Here is a 21519-nt window from a genome sequence, read left to right as displayed (position 1 = left end):
GGACAGAGGCTCGGGGTCTGCTGTGGACGCAGTGCTCAGGCAAGGGGTCAAGGGCAGCGGAAGGCCGGCTGAGCTGAGCCAGCGGCCCGGCAGTGGATGCGTGGGGTAGGAGCAGCTGGCCATCCCAGGCGCGGGATCCCTGCTCGCCGTTGGAGTCAGATGTGCCGCGATAAAGGAAGATTCCATTCCGCTTCATTCCAGCCTGGCCCTGGGTAAACCCTCCCTGCGCACCAGCCGCCCGAGCCCTTTCTGGGCTTCGCGGGCGTGTGTGTGTTTAAACCGGAAATACTACCTTGCATTTTATTTACATTTTTTAACAATGTAGCCGGCTTTAGAAATATCCCCACACCACAGTGTTGAGGGAGATGGTAGAACTCCTGCACGGATGGGGCGGCTGGGGGGCTCCACTTCACCTCATCTCTCCTTTCTGCTCAAATATTATGCCACATCCTGATTAATACCAGACCAATAAAATCATCTCCGCAATCTGGTTAGAGGCTTTTGTCTTCCCAGATGGCCTGCAATGTTAATGTGTGACAATTTCAACAATGAACTAGGACTGTTTTATGGAACCAACATTTGTTCCACTGCTTTTTTTTTTAGACTCAGAATTTTGACACAGATGGTACAAATTACTCAAAAAACAGAAATGTTCATTTAGAAGGCTTAAATATGTGGTTTTACTCAGGCCATCAGAATATTTTACATTTGCAATTCAGTAAATTTACTAACAACCCTGCTATAATTAAGGTCTGCAAAAAAAAAAAATCCCCTTTCTCCAGCTTTTTATATCTATAGAGTTTCATGAAAGCCAGAAAAAAATATATTATTATTTATTCTGGTTGTGCAGTGTTCTTATTTCCTCATGACATATATTGCTCGCCTCTGCTTTCTGTTTCCTTCATGGCTCATAATTGCTGCTGAGGCCGGAGGAGGAAGGGGTAAGTGGGCTGGGCTGCTCTGAGGCCTCCCCATCACCCCACGAATCAGGTTTCAACCCGATTGCTACAGCTGCAACATCTGCTAGAAACTTCTCCTGCAAAAGGAGGTGATTGTCTCCTTGCACCTCCCTTTGACCATCTCTGCAGGGGCAGGCGCCAAGCACCAGCCCTATGACAGCTGCGGTTAGCTCTTTGTTTCCAAATGGACCCAGGTACGCACCTCGATATCAGAAGACTTCATTATTATTACAACTATTACCTGACAGAAGAATATTTGTTCTGGGCCAGGCACTGTGCAAAATACTTTACATGAATCAGCTTCGTTTAATCCTTCCAACAATCCTGGGAGTTATAACATGGAGTGTTACCTTGATCTTACAGATGAGGTAGCGGAGGATCGGAGAAATAAGTATGCCATAAGAGCAGCCCAGAGCACTAGCAATGAGTAAAAACCCTGCAAACACAAATCAGGATTTGCTGGGCACTTACTCTGTGCCAGGTGCCATATTAGTCCTTTCCACATATTATCTTATTTAGCTCTCCTTTTTAAAATGCTAGGTATGAGGCTTCGAGGAGTCAAAAGGAAGAGTGGTGGAGTCTACCACATCAGAGGCAGACAGCGGACTGAGCAGCTATCACCCTGGCCAGCAGCTGAGAAGAGAGGTGGGAAATCACGGAGAGAGTTGGGAGCTCTGGAGAAGCCCAGGCTACCTGCTATTCTGGTGCCTTGTTTCCCGGATGATGGGAAAGCTCTTAGGCTTTCAGGGTGAGCACAGCCTCAAGGTCACCCCAGGAGGAGATGATGCCAACTCTCAACTCAGCTCCCTACAGGGAGACTCTGCCCCTGTCCCTGCTGCCTCTCCCCAAAGCTGCCAGTTGAGCCTCCTGCTGCCCCAAATTACAACTTTGGGCATGTGGACATCCTCAGTCATCAGCAGCTAGAAGATGGAGTCTCTGTCTCCCGTCCTCGCCCTTGCCCCACGCCAAGTACCCAGAGCCTAGCGTGCCTAGCGCTCGCCATCAGCACCAAGGACTAGGAAGAATCCTCTGCAGAATGGAAGACTCGAGCCATGGCCTTTTCAAAGTGCTTCCAGTCCAATGCAGATCAAAATAAGTCCCCTCTGAAGCTGGAGAGGGCTTTTGGGGAGTCAGGGTTTGGGGATAAATAACAGTACAAATGAAGTTCTTGACATGGCGTCTGGAACATGAAGTCACTCAACAAGCGTTGGCTATTGTTTTGCCATCCTCGTTACAATTATTCTCTTAGATGGTCTCAAAAGCCCACCGGAGCGATCAAAGTTTTAACCTTCTGGTCCTTGGGACAAGGTCCAAACTCCCAAGGGCCATCCTGCTCTGCTGGATGCTGGTCCCCACTCCCAGGATTCTGAACGTGCTCAAGCCAATCCCACAAGAACCTCCTATCGGGACAGACCCCGTCTTGGTTGTGCTTATTATTTTATTGACATCTAGTAGAAGAAAAGTGCATCCCTAACAGCACAGGGAGTCCTCTTCATTTCTCCCTACTCACAAATGCTCATGATCAGTTTACATTTTTTTTTCTGTTATTTTTCCAATAATAATGAAGAGAGTAAAAACAACTCCAGTGTCCTGCCCGGGGTTTCACTGCCCAGAGTTTTGCTATTTGCTTTGTGGCCCAGGTGGCATCTGATTAGATTTCTGCAACGGTTCCTGTAGTCCAACTATATAAACAAATAAATAGTTTATTTCAACTTTAGAGTAAAAAAAACAACACATCTAATGCATCAACCATTGTTGTCCTTTGCTAATCCTTGCAGTAAGTACCATACATTTATGTTTGAGGCTTCAATTCATTAGAGCATTCTATTAGCACTGCCAAGTGAAAGTGCATTCTGAGTTTTTAAATGTTGTTTCCATTAAAATCAATCACTCCTTGCAATTAAGCCAATAGTCTCACCATTTTTGCTGTTATGAGCTAAACCATCCTAAATATATTGACAGCTGTCTTCGATGGGATGACACAAACGAGGGGGAGCAGGCCTAAGCCTACATGTCACCAAGGGGAGCAGGCAAGCGCCTCTTGCCGAAAGGCACCTCATTTTCATACCCCAGAAGGCATTTAGTACACTTTTTTTTTTGCAATGGCAACATACAGTAATCAATGTTTTGCATATTACAATCAATAACACACTTAAATGTTTAAGTTTTGCATTCTTTTGCAATAAATATTGATATATTACAAACTCTGTAAAACTGTTCATTGGACTTTTTGTTTGCACTGTGTACTGTATCATTCAGCAAATAAGTGAGCTAAATATTGTTTGTTACAAAACAGATGTCAAATAAAATTATGCCATATGTGCTATTAAACACTTTTCTTATTTTTTTTCAGCAAAACCCAAGACTTAGTTTCAGAAGTGAATGTATTTGGCTTTTCAAGGATTTGAAGCATGAAAGCAACATCTTTGAAATATTTTTAAACCTGCTGGCTTTGTGTAATCCAGTTTTGTGAGCTAATTCTGAATGTTATTATAGGTTTAAAATTAAAAATATAGATGGATAAATAGAGGCATAGATACATACACAAAAAATCTAGGGGTTCAACTCATCCAGTTTTTGCAAAGGAGGAAAAAAAAGAGAATCCTGTGCAAAAAAAATGAAAAAAAATATATTTAGAGAGAGGAAATTAGAAGAATTATTTTCGAAGTGACTAGAGACCTTGAGAAGGTAGAAGAAAAAACTTTTGTTTTAAACTGGTGTGGCAGAGGAAAAGCTTCAGGTCAGTTTGCAGATGTGGAGGTGAGTTGGTGCGGGGCTGTGAAGCCCTTCCTGTCGTTCCCCCACCCCAGCAAGTGCTCAGAGAGGCCATTAGCTGGCTCCATCAGGGACTCGGGGGGTCAGGAGGGAGAGCGGCATGGTGGGGTGCGGGGACATCGTCCCCCAGCTGTCCTGACCGTGTCCCCACAGCGAGCCCTCCTGACCGCCCCGCGTCGAGCCCAGCAGGGCCCCCTCCGCCCCAGCCCTGTCAGAGCGTTTGCCGCCGATGGATGGATCTCTCAGCCTGGGGAAGTGTGAAATGTGAAACAGAATGAGCAGAATGCAGGAAACATGTTGCTAAGAGCCACTGAGTGAAACAAAATCTGGAGGCCCCGGCATGCTGGCGTTGGCACTGGCGGCTGGGATGCTGCCACCCACAAACGGAGGCGGGAGGCGGCAGGGCGAAAGAGCCGACCCAGCTGCAGGGGAGCCCGGGGGCCGCCGTGCCCAGGCGCCGCTCTGCTCACCCGTCTTCCAAGGACACTTTCTGCCTTGGGGGACCCCCGTTGGCTGGGCCCTTAGAGGGGTCCCACCTCAGAGAAGGCTTGGGAGGCTGCAACCCCTTCTGCCTGGGGTGCGGCAGGGGGTCCTATGGGAACTAGTAGCATCACTGGGATGCCAGGTTTCCTCCAAATTCCTGTGCGCTTGCGTTGGAAGCATCTGGGGAAAGAGCTGCAATTGGATTCCTTCTCTCTCCAGCCCACCTCAGGCCTCTTGCCTCCTGCCCCAACTGCCCAGCATGCACCTGTGCCCGACCCGAATGTCCTTGGGGGCACCCTGACAGGGCAGATAAATACCCGAAGTGGACAGGTCAGAGCCACATCCATAAGGCCGTGGGATCCAGGGCGGGTTGCCCCTGACCATGGCCAGAGCTGTCCCCACTGCCCCAACCAGCTTCCTGTGCTTACATCTTGGCCGCAGGCTCTGCATTCCAACCAGGACAAGCACTCTGCACGCCAACCCCTCCCAAGACTGCGTCCCTGATGTTCCTTTTGGTACCCTCGCTGCAAGGCAAACATCTAGGAGAGGTCCGGCACCCCCTCCACTCATAAGTGCTTTTGAGAGCAGATTTTTCCTGGGTCTGACAGATCTGTTTTAATCAAGTGGCTGGTTTATATAACTGGTGGCTGCTGTCCTCATTAGGCACCCTTACTCCATAAGAAGAGACACCTTAAATTACTAGTAGCTGAAGCCTGGCCAAAGCCGCCATGGGAAGAATGATTCTCCAGCTCAGACTTTCCCTGGAAGCTCAGAACTTCCCTCTGAAGGGCGTTGGCCGTCCGACGTCACAGCACAGCCCCCAACGATGAAATACTGGACAGCACTGGAGGTGAGAAAGCTGTCTCTTTACCTATCAGCCACTTGGTTCACTTTCCTCTGTCACTGTCCCTGCATTAGCTCATTTTTCAGTCATCAGAGACCCCACAGTGCACCCAGCCCAGGTCCAGCGCCCTGACATCAGGCAGGAGGCAGGCAAGAGGGGAGATTCTCAAAGCACCAGGCCTGGGGTTCCAGAGCTGGGGCTGGGGGAGGAAATCCGAGGAAGCCCTGTGTTCCCAAGGAGCGACTAGGGCTGAGAAGACCCCCAGGTTCAGGAAAGTTCTGGCCAGGCACAAGAAGACCGGTCAGAGCTGCTGGGAGCGAAGGGTCTGGGGGTGTCCCCCACCTTGGGGTTGGACCAGGGACCAGATCTGTGAGTCCCAGTCACAGGCAGGACCACGCCACAGGCCTGGGTGGGAGCTGCCCCCCGCCCCGACTCCGTGGCTGCTTTTGTGAGTCGATCACTTCTCACCTGTGTACCGGTCCCGCCTTCCCCACTGCAATCCAGGGTCCACACGTCAGGGGGCACGACCCCCTCCACGTCACACACACATGCATCCCAGTGAGCGCAGGGGAGAGAGCAGGACCCCTTTCCCCTCCCTCCACAAAATCTCATGGGCACAGAAGGGCTGGAGGGAGCAGTGTCACATCCTGGCAGGGGCGGGAAGGACGAGGAGGAAGGGGGATTAGGGTGTGCAGAGGGCCGGCAGGGGGGCCCCCGCAGGTCTCCCTCTCCTTCACGGCCGCCTGCCTCTTTCTTGTTCTCCCGGTTCTTGAGTTCACCTGCGTGGGCTGCCCACCCCTGCCTCCAAACCACCTGAACCAAGACACCAGCCTAGGGAGGCCACGTTCAGCCTGGGAGTGTGGAGTATTTTTGGCTGAGGTTGGGGGTGCTTTATCAGATCTGCAATTGAGAAGCCCTCATCTTCAGCTGTGTGAAAATCCTTTCCAAGCAGTTAAGAGGAAGCAGAAGCTCCAGTTGGGGGTTGTGGCCCCAGCCCCAGAGGAGTGGGGGGAAGTGGGGCACTGAAACCTGGACAGTTCAGGAAGAAGTCAGAAGGACCAGTGCCTAAGTGAATGTGTGGGGGTGACTTGAATGGGACCAGCCTTCCTGAGTACAGGGGGTGCCACTCCCCAAGGGTGGAAGGAGTGGGCCAGCCGGGAAGCAGTCTACTCAGATCGCTTCCCTCCTCTTACTAGGCTCAGAATAGCTGGCACTGTGGGTGGAGACTGGGTTTCCATGCTGTGGTTTTCATCTTTTGGTGGTGGATAGGTTAAAAAAAATAGCAACACCCTAATTTGGGCTTCTGGGGCACTGCTTCGGAAGCTGGGGGTGAGGCTAAGTAAGAACTACAAGGAGGGTATGGCACGGAGGTGGAGATGTTCAGTTCACCAAAAGCAGCAGAAGGACCAGGAAAGGGGGGCTAAAGAGGGGAATGAGAGCACATAGTAAGTAATTGGCAGCAGTCAAAAAGCAATCCGCCTTTGGCTGACCTTGATCTTGTCTTTTAACCAGTTCCCACTCTTATTCTCAGTCTTCCAACTATAAAATGACCTGGGATTCTGGGATTTATTGGCTTTTATTTCCTATGCTTAGAATATGGAGGGGCATTACATTCCAACCTAGGGGTTGGGAATTCAGATGCCTATGGGAGCATATGACATAAATGAGGGACAGAGCCAGGGAATAAAAAGGCCAAATGGCCCTCAGAGAAAAGTGTTGTTTCCCCCCAGGTACAGTGCCTGGGAGACTATAAGGAGTGGTGGGGTCTGTGCCAAACTGTAGAGTACAGGCTTCATTTCAAAGGGGCAGCCACTGCTCAGATGTCATCAGGGCCTCATGGGACTGTAAACCCAAAGCTGTGAAATTTTTTGATTGTTTTTCTCCCCCAAGAAAACCCAGAAATAGAAACAAAAATACAAGACAGAAAACAAAAACAAAATATAAAAATAAAACAACTCTCAATAGGCCAAACAAAAGACTGCAGAGGGCCAGCTTGAGCCTACAGGCCATGGGTTTGCACCCTGTGCTTTCAGTCAAGAATTCCTCTCAGTTCACACTCTCCAGACAGTGCCCACTGACTGAGACCCTTGGAAGCTGGAGTCCGGTGGGTTTACCGTCCACAAGGATGGGGAGAAGAGAGAGCCTAGAGGGGCTGTCTCTGGGAGCAAACAAAGAAAGATTTCTGAGGCCAGGTCTCAAAATGTTAATCAGATTCAGACACATAAAACGTGACAATTTACTGGTGTGTGGTGGAAACAGAAAATTCTTTAAAGTTGTAAGTATCCTACATTGAATTCTAATACTTTTTTAATTATTAGATATAAAATGTTTATAATTTTAGGGAGAAATTAGACTTGGTAATTTTATATTTCTTGTTTATACAGTACAATTTGCTGATGAAAAAATGTGCTAAACTTATTGATTCATGACCATAATTGTTTAATTATTTATCATTGCAGAATGGTATTAGCATTGCTAATAATGCAGATGTGCACAAAGGCTGAGGAGTCAGAGGCTGCTTTTGTTTGGGGCGCACGGGGCTCGAGGAAGGTTGCTTTGAGCCGGAGGGCAGCCGGCCTGGGACGTGATGTGCCAAAGCCACCAGCTCTCCCTCCTCAAGCATGACCAGGAGAATTCTCCATCTTGGTAGCGGTGGGGCTGCTCGGCCACGTGCTGGGCCCGCCGCTCCGGTTCCCGGCCGCTGTGAGCTGCCTTCGTGCCACCCACAGCCCTGCCCCAGTTTGTGCTCAAACCCTCACCCAGCATGGCCCTGCTGACCTTCTCCACTGGGGCCCCAGAGGGTGCTAAGAAGGGGTCAACAGAAAGGTTTAGCATCCCCCCAAATTGGCCATTTGGCTGAGCATTCATGTTCTTTACTGTCATCTAAAAACAGAAAGGAAACATATCCAAAATCCAAAAGTCAAAGGCAATGCAAGGCCCTATGTCCACTCCCAGAACTCCTAGAACTAGTAGATCGTCTGATTCTCAGCCTGTTCATTTTACACGCTGGAAAACTGAGGCCTAAAGAGCGCACACGACACTTCCATGAAGTTTCTCACAGCCCTCTGGAGAGCCCAGGGGAGAAGCCAAAAAGGTCTTCCAATGTGAGTCTGAAACTCAGAATGGAGGACTGGCCGGAGGCACAACTGGAGAGGTGTTGGCACAGATATGCTGGGTGTTTTAGTTTCCTCATTGTTTGAGCAAATACCATACACCATGTCATCTTAAACCATAGAAATTGGCTGGCTGATGGTTTGAAGGCTAGGAGAAGTCCAAGTTAAGGCATTGGCATCGTTGAGGTGACACTCTTCCAGGAGATTGGTATTCTGGGGCTGCCTGCTGGCGATCCTTGGTCCTGACTCCTCTGTCACATGGCAATGCACATGGCAGCCTCTCCTGGCCTCTGGATTCTCTTCCAGGTTCTGTTGAATTTCAGCTTCTGGCTGCTGCCCCTGTGGCTTTCTATCCGTCTGAATTTCATTCTCTTATAAAGTACTCTGTTAATAGGATTAAGACCCATCTTAATTGAATTGGGCCACAACTTAACTGAAGTAATTTTACCAAAAGGACCTGCTGACAAGTTCACACCCACAGAACTGGATTAAGTTTAACATGTTTTTCTTGAGTACATACAGTTCCAAATCACCCATGGGGTAGATTGAACTATTGGTCCCAGTTCCTTGTTTCTCTATAAAGGAATTATATGTGCACATCTTTCCACAGCTGAGTGTGGGCCAAATGTACTTTTCTCACCCCGTGACTGTGGAGTCAACCCACCACCAATGGGACAGTAGCAGGCGGGATGCAAACAGAAACTCACCATCTTCTTGCACAGTTGGTCTTACTCTCTGGAGCTCTGGCTTTTGCCGTGAGAAAGTCACACCCATGTAGGTGGTCCCAGAAGAAGACGCACAGAGCGGACCTTTCCAGCCATGTGGGCTGTAGTTCAAAGCCTGTGAGAAGCAGGTGCTCCTCCAGTGAAGCAGGTGCGAGGACCAATCCATTCCACAGGCAGGAGCCCGACTCAGAGAAGGGCAGGAACTTCACCTAGGTGATGCCGGCTGCCGGACCCAAAGCTGAGGTCTGCCAAGCCATAGGCCTCCAGCCTCCAGGAACTCACTCTTCTTGTGCTCATTGGGTGGATGAGACGGTGAGGGGTCTGCCTCAAGGCCTCAGATTGCAGAGTGGGTACCTGGCTCCTCACCTTCACAAGATTCAGACCAGCCTTTAGTCTGGCCTCACTGGAGCTGGGGTTGAGTCGGGATTTGCTGTGCTTTGCTGTGCATGGCCTGTGGGACCAATTTCCCCTCCCCCCAACCCAACTTCTGTCTCGACCTGGGTCACTGCCCCAGTGCACATTCCCAGAGGTGAGGAGTTAGAAGAGCAAGGCCCATGGGCTACATGACTCGGGGTCACTTGCTTCTCTTCTCTCAGCCTTAAAATCTTTTCCAATCAGGGGGTGAGTTCCCCTGTGCATTACCAACCTCAAGGGGGACTGAGGATGCTCTGGGGTCAAGCCACAGAGGGAAGCCCTTGTATACCAGGTGGAGGGGGCTGCTGGGGTAGGCAAAGGGAAGCTGCTCCACCTTGCAAGGCCATCTGCTCCCAGCTCCAAGGGGCTGCACTGATGCCAGGTCCACTAGGTTGGGCATGCCCAGTGGTCGCCCAGGTGGGAGGTGCCTCTCTGCTGTTGGACACCTGCTCCAGCCTGTCCTGACTCCTTCAGACCAGTCGGCCAGAGCCAGCGAGTCCCTGGATTCGCCCAGTCCCTTTGCTCCCCCAACCTCCATCACCACCACGAGGCTGGAGTGGGGAAACCCATCCAACGAGCTGGTGTCCCAGCACCTGGCTTCCCCCGCCTATGCCCCACACACAGCCTCCCCAGCCTTGGGCAGTGGAGCTGAGAGTCCAAGGACCCAGAGACCTGGCGGTCGCAGGCAGGAATCACGGAGAACAGGACTGGGTGGACTGCGAGGGTCTGTGGTGAGTAAGAGAGTGCCAGGGTCTCCCACTGCCCCCAAAGCTGGAGGCAGAGGTGGCTGCGCCAGTCCTCTGGGCCCCTCGTGCTGGCAAAGGAGGGCCCTCCTGGCACCCCCTGCCCAGCCCTGGGCTGCCATGCCTGCTCAGCCTCCCCTGCCCGCTTTCTAGTACATCAGGCAAGGCCGTGCCCCGGCTGGGTCATTCACACTCCTTGAACAGTTACTGTGGACCCGCCATGTGCAGGTGCTGCCCTCCTTACCGCAGGGCAGGGGCGTCCACGTGCTCCCTGGGGAGGGTCAAGGTGGGGACCGCTGCCTGCGTTTTCCAGATGAGGCGCCGAGAGAGAGAGCCCTGGGGAGGGTGAGGTCTTGTTTGGGTCCCCTGGGGTGGCAGCTCTCCTCTGCCCGGGCCCTGGGCCCCAGGCCCCCGCAGGGACGAGGGTACCAGCAGCACCCAGCCAAGCCCAGGACCCTGGCTGGGCCCTGTCAGGCAGCCTCCTCGCCCCCAGGCGGGCCCTGGAATTCAGTGGCTCCACGGTGCTCGCCATGCCCAAGGTCTCGGGTGAACAGCCACTCCCCTCCAAGGTTAGCAGGATAAAGGCTGGGGAAAGAAACTGCTCATTTCCTCAGCTCGCAAAGAAGCAATTATGCGACTTTCTAACGTGGTTTCAAATATATTTTGCAAACTAGGACTCAGACAAATATTAATGGCAGCAAATTACAGTACTTAGCAGAATTATCACCTAGCAAAGAGGTGCTTTTAATCTATAAAAAAATATCAACAAAAGATGTAAATATGAACCCCTCAATGGGTGGTGTTATCTTGAAGAAAATATACATCTAATCTCACAGTGTGTTACCTCTAATACCTGGGGAGAAGGTTAACAATTCTGAGACATTCCCTACGGCTAGAGAATATATTTTGATGTAGATTTGTGGATATCAGAGACTTTAACTCTATTGTATAATCACAGGGCAGGAGGGAGGAGCCCAGCCACCTATTTCTCCATGACAGGAAGGCGGCTGTGAGTGCTGTTTAAATGCTCCGCTGCCCTTCCAGAAGCTTCTGGCTCACAGGGCTTCACCAACGCCAAAGGCCTCCTCCTGCGTAGGCAGGGCGGGCTGGACGTGGGCCTGTCGGAGGTGGGGCTGGCCCTGGAGGTGGGTGGCCCACCACCTCATCTTGAGAACGTGTGCTGAGAAAGGGGATCTAGTAACAGGGCACCGCGGCCTGAACGGGCCAACTCGGTCAGCCCCTCAAGGAAATGGGAGAGTGGGCCAAGCAGGGTGAAGGGATTGGGGCCCCTCCAACACCACCAGGCCCCACCGCCCACCCCCTGGCTACCCCGGAGCTCCCCAGCGACTTCCCTCTTGTGGGCTGTGGCCAGGACAGCCCTGGGGCGATGGTGCAGAACCCCCAGTCGGCACCACAGCCGAGGCCGAAGCGCGGCCCCTGGCAGCCATGAGGGAGCAACGTTGGCTGGTGCCTCCTGCCTCCTGTCCCCCGCACTATCCTTTGGACTTGGGCTCAAGCTCTGGGGGGCCCTGCCTTAAAAGTTCTCAGGGCGATGGGCCCAGTGCACCCACACGTTCCAAGCCAGGGGTAGCTGAGTCATCAGGGGCCAAAAGGTGCCTCTTGGGTTCCTCTCTGTCTCCTAAACCACTCCTGGCACACTTCCTCACAGTCTTCTCCACGCCTCCCCATAAGGAAAGTTTACATGGGCTTTAATTTCAGGGATTTGTATTAGCAGGGGGAAAAGAAGGCATACTGGGAATTGGATTTCCTTTGACAGCTTTCACCCTTTGGTCACTGTTTCTCCCTGTTTCTTCCCACCTGACTACCTGAACTCCCTCCTCCCCATGCCCAGAACACCTTCCCTTCCCTCCCTGCACACACACATGCACATGCACACACTCACAACTTCCCAGGCCCCTCTTCCTTGAAGTCAGTGTGGAAACCCTGCATTCATCTGTGTGGCTCCTAAAAATTAATGCCTGTTTCCCCAGCAGACGGCAAGCCCTCAGAGGCCAGGGAGCTGGGGTTTGGCTTGTTGGTTTGTTTTTCCTGTTTTGGCTGTCTGTACCTCCCTGGGGCCTGACACCCCTCTTTTCTGATGAGTGAGTGAAGTTGGGTACATCCCACGGGGGCTGGCCCTTTCCCCCTCCTGCTGATTACTAGGTTTGCTATGAAAACTCCTGCTCTGGGGCTCTGTTGTGGAAACCACCCCAGAAGCTTCCATGGAGGCTCACGTCTCCATCCTTGCTGTCACCACTCCCATGCCCTGCCAATACCTGGGAGAACTTTCCAGCAAAGCCCCTATCCATACACCCCTGTTCCCAGCCTGTCCTAGGGTTCCCACAAACCATTTCCCTTCATGGCACCTGCAGTCAAAGTCACTTCTGGGGTTCCCACTGCTTGTCCCCCAAGGGGAATTGGGATGTTTGCAATTCAGCTTGTGCTAGCTCATAAAACCACACCATCAAGAGGGCTACTTAAACCGTGATGACTCTGGTGATTGTTTCTCCAAACACGGAGGTTATTCTTCATAGTTAATTTGTTCTGCAACCCATAAAATATATCTGGTTTGGTTCGGTCTCTAGGTCACCACCGCCCGTTATCTCCAGGACCTTTCATACGGTCACTTTCCTACCTCCAGAGAAGTGTCCATAGGAAGCTGGGGTTCCACACTCCCCGGGGGGGGGGGTGTCCACCATTAGGTTCCAAAGGGAAACTGACCTGAGGGCTCCATGGGAAATTTCTCCCACTTGTATGAAAACTGGGCCCTTTTACCTGCCATTTGGAGCTGCAGCTGCAGAGTAAATGCTTTTTTCTGCAGACGTTAATCCATTGAACTCTGAACGGGGTTGAGTTCCTGGCTCTGTGGGACCTTAGGCAAGTCACTTAACCTCCCAGTGCTGTTCCCCAGCAGTAACGGGGCCTGATGAGGCCTGGCCCCACCTCTCTGACCCAGCTATTTCCAGAATTAATTGGATAATGCTCACAAAGTGCTTTGAGCTTCCTAGAAAGAGGGGCCCCTGCAACACGGTGACAATTATCCTAATTATAACTGCCTCAGACCCTCGTACACAATTTTGCCTTTTAATGTTATCACTGCACATAATGGTAGAAGAGTCCAAGCCACTTTTCCCAAAGGGAATGGTTGTAAGGAGCTCCATTTTCAAAGAAGAGTAGAGCTTATAAAAGAGAAGCACATTCACTCCTGCTGCCGCTTGTAAAACTTCCCGCAGCCAGCTCCCACGGAGAGGCTTTAGGGTCTTCCACCATGGTGGGCGGGTCCAGCCAGAGACACCGGCCACGGAAAGGGCTCAGATGACAGCAGCCCCCTCCTTCGCTCCCAGAAACGGCTGACGTGGGGCTCCTCCAAGGGTGCGCAGGGCTGGGTCTGGGCAAACTCATGGCAGAACCCAGCCGTGTACATCCCTCAGCCCAAGCTGGCCACTGTCCCCTGCCCACCCCCTGACTAGGCCTGCGTGGCCATGTCTGTTCTGCTCCTTTGACATCCAGTGCATTCAGGGGTTGACAAAGGCCCCAGGAAAGCAAGGGGCCGGCGTGGCCCAGGCAGTTGTGAGCCAGTTGTGTGTGCAGAGAGGAGACAGAGGTGCAAGAGAGGGAAGTGAGAAGTGAAGTGTGAAGCCGTGTGGTCCCCACAGAGGGAGAGACGGTGGAGATGCCAGATAAAGGGCTCGGGCGTACTTTGTGCCCCTTATTGCTGCATTCTCCAGGATCCTTCGATAAATACCCCCTTGACCAGGACTGAATGAGGAGGCTCCTGAGCCTTGTGAGAGCACATCCCTCCCAAAGTTGCTCACAGGTTCTGAGGTTCTACTAGCATCAGCCGAGGCCAGGCTGCAGGGCCCGGAGGGTGCTTGGAATCCAGGCCAGCAAGAGCAGCAGCCGCCACCAGCGCCTGGGCTCGTGTAAGCACGAGGACATAAGCAGATCCATTTCTCAGACAGAAATTGGCAGGGCCGCTCCTCCAGATACTGCTCCTGGCCTCCAGAAAACAACTGCATAGGACCCAGGCAGTCCCAGGTGCTTGAGAAAGCCAGCGCTGCCTCCCCTGGGACAGGGAGCCCAGGAAGGCCTTGGCCCCAGGGAAAGGCTGGATTCTTTTTTTTATTCCTCCCCCAGCCCAGACGGCTCCCTCATCTGCCTGCTCATTGTCTGCTCATCTTCTTCAGGATGCACCCAGAACCAAAACCAGGACCTCCAGCATGGGAAGCGAGTGCCCAACTGCTTGAGCCAATTCCACCAGCAACTCATTGCAGCTCACTGAGACTTGTGTTTCTTAGGAGGCACCAGGAACCAAACCAGGGACCTCCTATGTGGGAGGCGGGCGCCCAATTGCTTGAGCCACATCCGCACCCCGTGGATTGCAGCAAAGCCCAAATTTCCCTCTGAGCACCTCTGCACAGAATGAACGATGCCAGTCCAGGAAAAGGGAATAAGGGAGCACTCCCAATTTGCTTCTGGACTTTATGTTTTTTCTTCCTCAGGTGCCACATGGATCCCAGAGAATATAAAAAGTTTTTCCATCAGGCAGGCACACCCAGATGCACAGCCTCACAAATACAACCCGGATAAAGCCAAACACAAACTCCACCATGGTCCAGACACCCCGTTCCCGCTTCTCCTTTGCGCCAGCATGAGGCCCGCCAAAGGTCACGCACAAGATAGAATTTGACACAATAAGACTCCACTCCCATGTTAATGCCCTCAGATCGGGCCCGCAAATGTGAAATAATAAATTTAGGAAAACAAGCAGAATGACCCGTCTGGTTGGTTGGTTTTGCTAGATACCATCTACATATTTTAGAAACGTACAACCTTCTAATAGAAATGAATAAACTACTCAACCATAAAGTTGCTATAGAAGATATGCTTGTTCTGATTCGAAAGGGCATCTGCTATCTGCAATATTGATAATACTTTTCAAATTTCATCTGCTTTTGTTTGCATTCTGTGTCGTCTGTTTAAACACACTGGGAATAATAATGAATCCCTGCATTATCTCTACTTTTTCAAGGCCGAACATATAACTTTATCACAAAAATAATTAAAATTCTTTGGCACTCTTGTATCTTTTCCATTAAACGTTATCAACCAGTGACAATAAACTAACACGAGCCCAAGGCTGGCCATGGGCCGCCTTTACAAAGAATGCATTTGTCCCAGGGTGAGAGGCATGAATTTTCAGTTTACAGGGTCAGACAATCCTGAAGTTTTTTACAGTAGGAGACCACAAATCTATACCTCCTGTCCCCTCTCGGGGACCGGCGGCAGGCACAGGGTGCCCCATAAATTCTCGGGCAAGAATGCACTTTAATAGGCGCAAAACCTTGGCAGCTTAATAATTCTGAGTTGCAAATTTAAATATTTTACATATCATTAGACATTAAAAACAAAGATTTATGCGGCTCGTCTCTGCAGAGTGAGGACTGTGCCGACTTCCCACACGGCCATGAATCTGCTGGAGGTTCATTAGCTGAGCGTCTTCACCCAAGAAAGCCCGTCGAGTGGAGGTTGGCTCTAAATCACCACTTTTATTTTCCCGCCATCAGAAGGCACTTGAGGAGACCCCCTCCCCTGGGCAATGCCCCACTTGAGGGCTCCCTGACCCACCATCATCTGGTAACCACAGGCCCAGGCTGCAGCCCCCCGCCCTGCCCCGATGCGCTGCCCAGAGGCACCTGCACTCCTCCTGTCCACAGGGCCTCCCATCTCCCTGACCCCAGGGCCTGGGGGCACACCTGCAGAGCTGGGCCCCAGCCCGCCTGTGCCAGGGGAGGCTGGAGACGGAAACTGCTGGGCACTTCCTAGAGACTGATTGACACACATATGGGGTGGGCTCCGGTGAGACGTCTCCAGGCCCCTTGCTGGGCAGGAAGAGATGGAGGGGGAGGGAAAGGAGGAAGAGGTGTCAGGCACCTCTGGATGTTGGCAGATGTCCTGGCAAAACAGCAGCACCGCCATCCTCTGCAACCCCCAGCTTTGTTCTGTGGAGTCTGGAAAAGGTTTTCAGACCTCAGCAGAATCCAGAATGGAAATACCACCCCTTCCCACCTGGCCAGGGCTTGAGAAGGCCTCTCATCCAGTATCTTCCTCTTCCTTGCATGAGGAAGCCAAGTCCAAGGGACAAGGAGGGAACTGGGACAGAATTTTCCAGCAGTTGTATTCTGTGGGGTAAACACAACAGACAACACAAACCTATCTCTCTGCGCTCACCCCAGATTCCATTTAACAGAAAATAAAGGAATAGAAAGGACAGAAGTCCACCAGAATAGAGAGTGGGTGGGGAGAATAGCACGGGAGAGATTTCAAGGAAGGTTGGAAGATGGGAAACAGATAGAGGAGGAGCAACAGAGCAAGAGAGCAGAGCAACCCCCTCCTGTGACTGCGTGGGAGCCGCTTGGACAAGGGCACCAGCCATTTCTGAGGGATTTGCTGGCACTAAACAGAAGGACCAGTGGTGAGCGTCCCCCAGATCACGTCCTCAGCCCTGTGCAACCAGGAGAGGCATGTGCCAACCCAGCCAGCCTGGACTCTATTCCCTGGAGAAGCTGAGCAGAGGTAGGCGGCCCAGTGGCTATGATAAGAACAAAGGGTCAGAAGGAAGCCTCATACCAAGGGGTGAGCCCCACTAGCCCCGCCACCTCTGTGCCCTCTGTGAGAATCAGCTGACCAAGGAAGATCAACAGGCAGTACACTTGGTGGTTCCCAGAAAAATGCCCACATCGTGGCCCTCTCACCCACGACACGGCCCCAGCTGAACAGGCTGGCACACAAAACTTCCAGTTCATGTCCTTCGTTCTGAGATCTGCAGGATGGTTGGATGTCTTAGGAGAGTGTGAGACACAGAGGCTGAAAGAGGAACTTGGGAGAGATGAGGGCAATAGAGAAGCAAGAGGAAATGCCCACAAAGTTATCATTTGTGCCACAGAGGTAAGAAGAGGTCACAACTCCATGAAACAGGAACTGGAGCTGGCAAAAAGAATAGTTGCTTTAAAAAAAAGAGAATGGGAGCAGATGTAACTCAAATGGTTGAGCACCTGCTTCTCATGTACAATGTCCTGGGTTCAATCCCCAGGACCACCTTTAAAAAAAATAAAGAGAGTGAACTTTTTAAGATTAGAATATTCTTATATTTTACAAAATATCAATAGAGTAGTTGGAAGTTAAAATTAAGTAAGTCCCTCAGAAAGTAGAAGAAAGATAAGGAAAGAACAGGTAATAAGAAGATTGGAACAGGTGGAATAGATGTAATAGAGGCCTGACAAGAGTTTCAGAAAGACGTACCTGAGAAAACTTGGGTAAAACGCTTCAAAGGAATAACTTGAAGGAATGTTCTAGGATCGAAGGATGTGAGTTTCCAGGTAGAAAGAACTCACCGATTGGCACAGCCAAAGCCCATCAGGCTGGGATTTCAGAATGACAGGGATAAAGAGAGGATCTTAACATTGCAGAGGACAAAAGGACCACATCCAAAAGACAGGATAGGAAAGGCATTGGACATCTCATAAGCCAATCCAGAGCAAAGAAGGTGGGGCAATGCCTTCAACACTGGGAGGGAAAATTATTCAAGCCGAGAACTTTATAGCCAGCCAAATGATTAATCAAGACTAGGGGAAAGGATGCTTGAAATAGGCAAAGCAAAAAAAAGTTTTCCAAGCATTTTTTTTCAGAAAGTCACTGGAGGGTGTGTTCCACCAAAATGAGGGAGTAAATCAAGACATGGCATATAGAAAACAGGAGGGAGCAAAGGCAACTCCCAGGAGAGCAGCTGATCCTGCATTCTAGAAAGGGACAAGCAGGGCCAAATGCTAGGAGAAGGGTGTCCTCAAGAAAAAACAGAAACAGTCAAGGTCTGAGGGATTGACAGTTGCAAGAAGAGTTTACAGCTCAGGAGGGAAGCTTGGGCATGAATTAGCAATGGGTACATGAAAAAAAAAAAGACAGTAACAAGCAAAAAACAAAAACAGTGATTAATTCCAGTACAAAAAAAAAGTTTTACCAGAAAGCATTTAGAGTTGTAATACACTCCATGGCTCACCCAAGAAAACAGTCACAACAGGCTTTTAATATGAATGCTCAATCCTGATTTAACCAAAAATTGTGGTACATCCATATAAGGAAGAAGGAGAGGAAGGCAAATAAAGAAGGGGCAGTAGAAAAGAGCTAAATCTTCATCTTCCACAGTTAGGAAGTCAAAGCTGAAAAGCCAAGAACTATCAGTGCAGCAAGTTAGTTAGCAGTCTGGAGGGGGAAAGTCAAGGGAACAGCTTACAGTGGCAAGTGGCTGCCTCGGGGGCTGAACTAGGGGCAGGAGGCAGACAACAGAGGACTGCTGCTATTGTCACTATAAGCTTCAAGTGTCATCTGGTGCTTAAGCTTATGCCCAGATATTACCCAGATACAAGTTAAATTTACAAAAAGAAATTGTATTTTAACAGGACTGCTTGTTAAAATACTCAGGGGAGAGCTCTCTTTGGGAATGTGCCTCACAGAGGACATGGACAGTCTGTCCTCGGTTTCCCCAGGAGGCGTTGGGTAGGGCTACAATGTGTTCCTGGGGGAGAGGAGCAATTAAACATCAGGTCAACACTGGGATGGTTGCTGCCCCAGGTTTGTAGGAGATGGATGCCTGGCTGGGCAAAGAGGGGAGGCGTCCTGAGACCCCAGGGAGAAGCACTGGCCCAGGACAGCTTCCTGTCTCCTGGAGCTGCCCAGGACCTGCCCTCGGCCCAGGCGTTCCTTTGCACCCTTACCAGGGGCAGGTTCTGGTTTGGGTCCCTGCAGCCCCAAGGTGTCTGAAGACCTTCCTTCCCAGGAGCGACAGGAGGCTAGAGGTTTCTGGAAGCTGCCAGGCCCCTCTGTGCTGCCCTCATCTCTTCCCTCCCAGGGAGTAGAGATTCTGGCAGAACCCGCGTTGGAAATCCATATTTCTAATATGATGAGATTGTCCTTCCTGAGAGATGGATTTTTTTCCAATACCCAGCCAGAAAGCAGTCTGTCGTCCTGCGTCAGCACGTCCCCACCGTCCCCGCCAGCCAAGCGCATGCCGGCCAGGCCCCCCTGGAGCCAGGATCCCAGGTTCCATCCCTCCAGCCACCTCCTTGACAACGGCCCAAAGGCTTCCACGCCCAGCGCTCCCTCCGCCGGACATGGAATCCTGCAAGGCACTCGCAGCTCTCCCCACTTTGTGACGTGTGAAGGGCACGGGGCAGGACCAGAGCACCAGGCCCCCACCCTCCGCCGCGTCGCAGGCGCGCTCCCGACCCAACAGCCTCAGTTTCCCCTTGAAACAACTGAAACCATGCGTGGCCTCCAAGAGCCCTCTCTGATTTGATTCTCTGACTCTCCCTTCTGCAGCATGGCCAGAGCACTCAAGGTATGAATGATGGGGGAGAGGGGGTGCTCTGCCAATGCCCCAAAGTTCCCTTCTTTATTTCTTATTTTTAGGCCAGTAATAAGATTTTTTTGAGAGAAGAGCACACACCCGGATGCGGATGCGGTCTGCCTCCGGGCAAAGAGGAGCATTTGAGTTTGGGGAACTGCCTGTATTGAAGCCTTTCCTCACCCCAAAGCTCCTGACAGCCCGAGACGAGACCCCCATGGTCCCTGACCCGAGGCCTGTAGCCTTGCCACCCTCTTCACCCCTTTCATGGGCGAAGGTTCCATTTCCTCCGCTTGTTTGAATTCTCCTTCCTCTCCAGCCAGCTGGACTGTTTTCTTGAGCCTTGGGACTGAAAGAAAAGAGACTTTTCCTATTACAAACCACATTCTCTTCAGGCCTTGGCAGCAGAGGGAGGCGCAGGGGCCTAAGAGGTGGGGCAAGGTTAGAACCAGGGAGCAGCCCTGGGCTTGCGGGCACCCTCTTCCCTCAGCCTGCGGGGATCCCAGTCAGATGCCGGGGGAAATTCCCAAGCCCCTCGGTCTCGTGCCCCGCTCACCACCGAGGTTCCAGAGGCCTCGGGGCATGTCCAGGCCTGCCCCGTCAAGGTGGCCCCTGGCCCCGTGGGTCCCGGGGTGCACCAGCCTCTGCCTGACCCGGCGGGGGCTGTCCAAGGAGGCTGCCGGGGCTCAGGGGAGCTGACCTTCCGAAGGGGCGGGGAAACAAAAGGTGAAGGCGCAGGCCAAGGGGGGCACAGGGAAGCAGGCTGGTCCTCGGGGTCTCCTGGGTGTGAGGGTGCCTATGAATGAGTGTGGGTTTATGAGCAAGACTGCAAGTGTGTGCGTTGCGAACGTGTGTGCATGTGTGTGCAAGTGGAAGCTTGTGTGAGCTTGTGAGGGTGTCAGGAGGATGTGTGAGTGTGTGAGGGTGTGGTCAGGAGCACGTGGTGTGTACTTGTGTGTGGTCAGGAGAGTGAGGGCGTGCGTGGGGTGAGTGTGGGCAGCAGCACATAGGGGTGTGAGCCAGGAGTGTGCGTATGTGTCCCCACACCTGCCAGGGACATCCTGGGGCCCCAATGAACGGCGTGGCCTTGCGGGGCACGGTCTGGCTCAGAGCAGGGCTGCCGCCCTGCACAGCTCCCGGGGCCGCCTTTCTCACGTGCGCAAGGGCACCCAGCTGCGGGCCGGTGCTGGTGCTGCCTGCGCCAGGGGGAGGCTCTCCAGAGCCAGGGGCAGCCCTGCTGAGAAAATCCATGAGCACAGCCCCCACACCAGCCCGGCACCCTCTTCTCGAGAGGCCGGATCCTCCTGCAGCCTCCACCTTGTCCTTGAGCTCCCTCACAACCCATACCGTGCGTCTCTGGGGCGGGGGCTTTCAGGCCAGGCTGGTGTTGGCGCTGTGGATTGAGGGAGCCCAGGAAAGAGCTTTTGGATTGGGGAGCAGGAGCTGAGGTGCAGCAGCCTCTCTGCACCTCAATTTCCCCATCTGGAGTTGAGGAGCTGGACCCTAATTGTCCATGCTTCCACTCTAGTGCTCCGCACAGTCTGCTTGAAGAGTCAGCACCCCTCTGTTACTCCTGAGCAGAGCAGGGGCCAGGGGAGCTGGGAAGGGGGCCTGGGCTGAGGGCGGGGGTCCTGCCTGTGCACCTTGTCACTAGCTTGGATGTCTCAGTCACTTCCTCCAATGCCTTCCTGAAATTGCCGTCACCATGTAGCCCAAAAGCTCACCTTTAACGACTGGTGTAAAGGCACGGGCTGGTGGGGCACAGGGGCTTGCCCCCACCTGGCTTAGTGGAAGGCCTGCTGTGGGCTGGGGGAGCAGGGCCTCACGATCCTCCGAGGACCCCTCCTCACACCCCGACAGTACTGGGAAGGGGCGAGGAGGGCTGGTGGGCACAGGAGAGAAGGGGTCTGGAGGTGGGGAGGGACAACAGGGGAGCAAGACAACACGGGGCGGCTCAAAACCGCGGAGCCCTGCTCTCCGCCCCAGATCACAAAGGGCCTGCTTCCCATTTGCTTCCTATTCAACCATGTCTCTCCATTGTCAATAAAAGCCATTTTTAAGGT

This window comes from Dasypus novemcinctus, chromosome 18 (genome assembly GCF_030445035.2).
Source record: "Dasypus novemcinctus isolate mDasNov1 chromosome 18, mDasNov1.1.hap2, whole genome shotgun sequence".
In the NCBI taxonomy this organism is placed as follows: domain Eukaryota; kingdom Metazoa; phylum Chordata; class Mammalia; order Cingulata; family Dasypodidae; genus Dasypus; species Dasypus novemcinctus.
The sequence above is the reverse complement of the archived record's forward strand: the minus strand, read 5'-3'. Positions refer to the sequence as shown.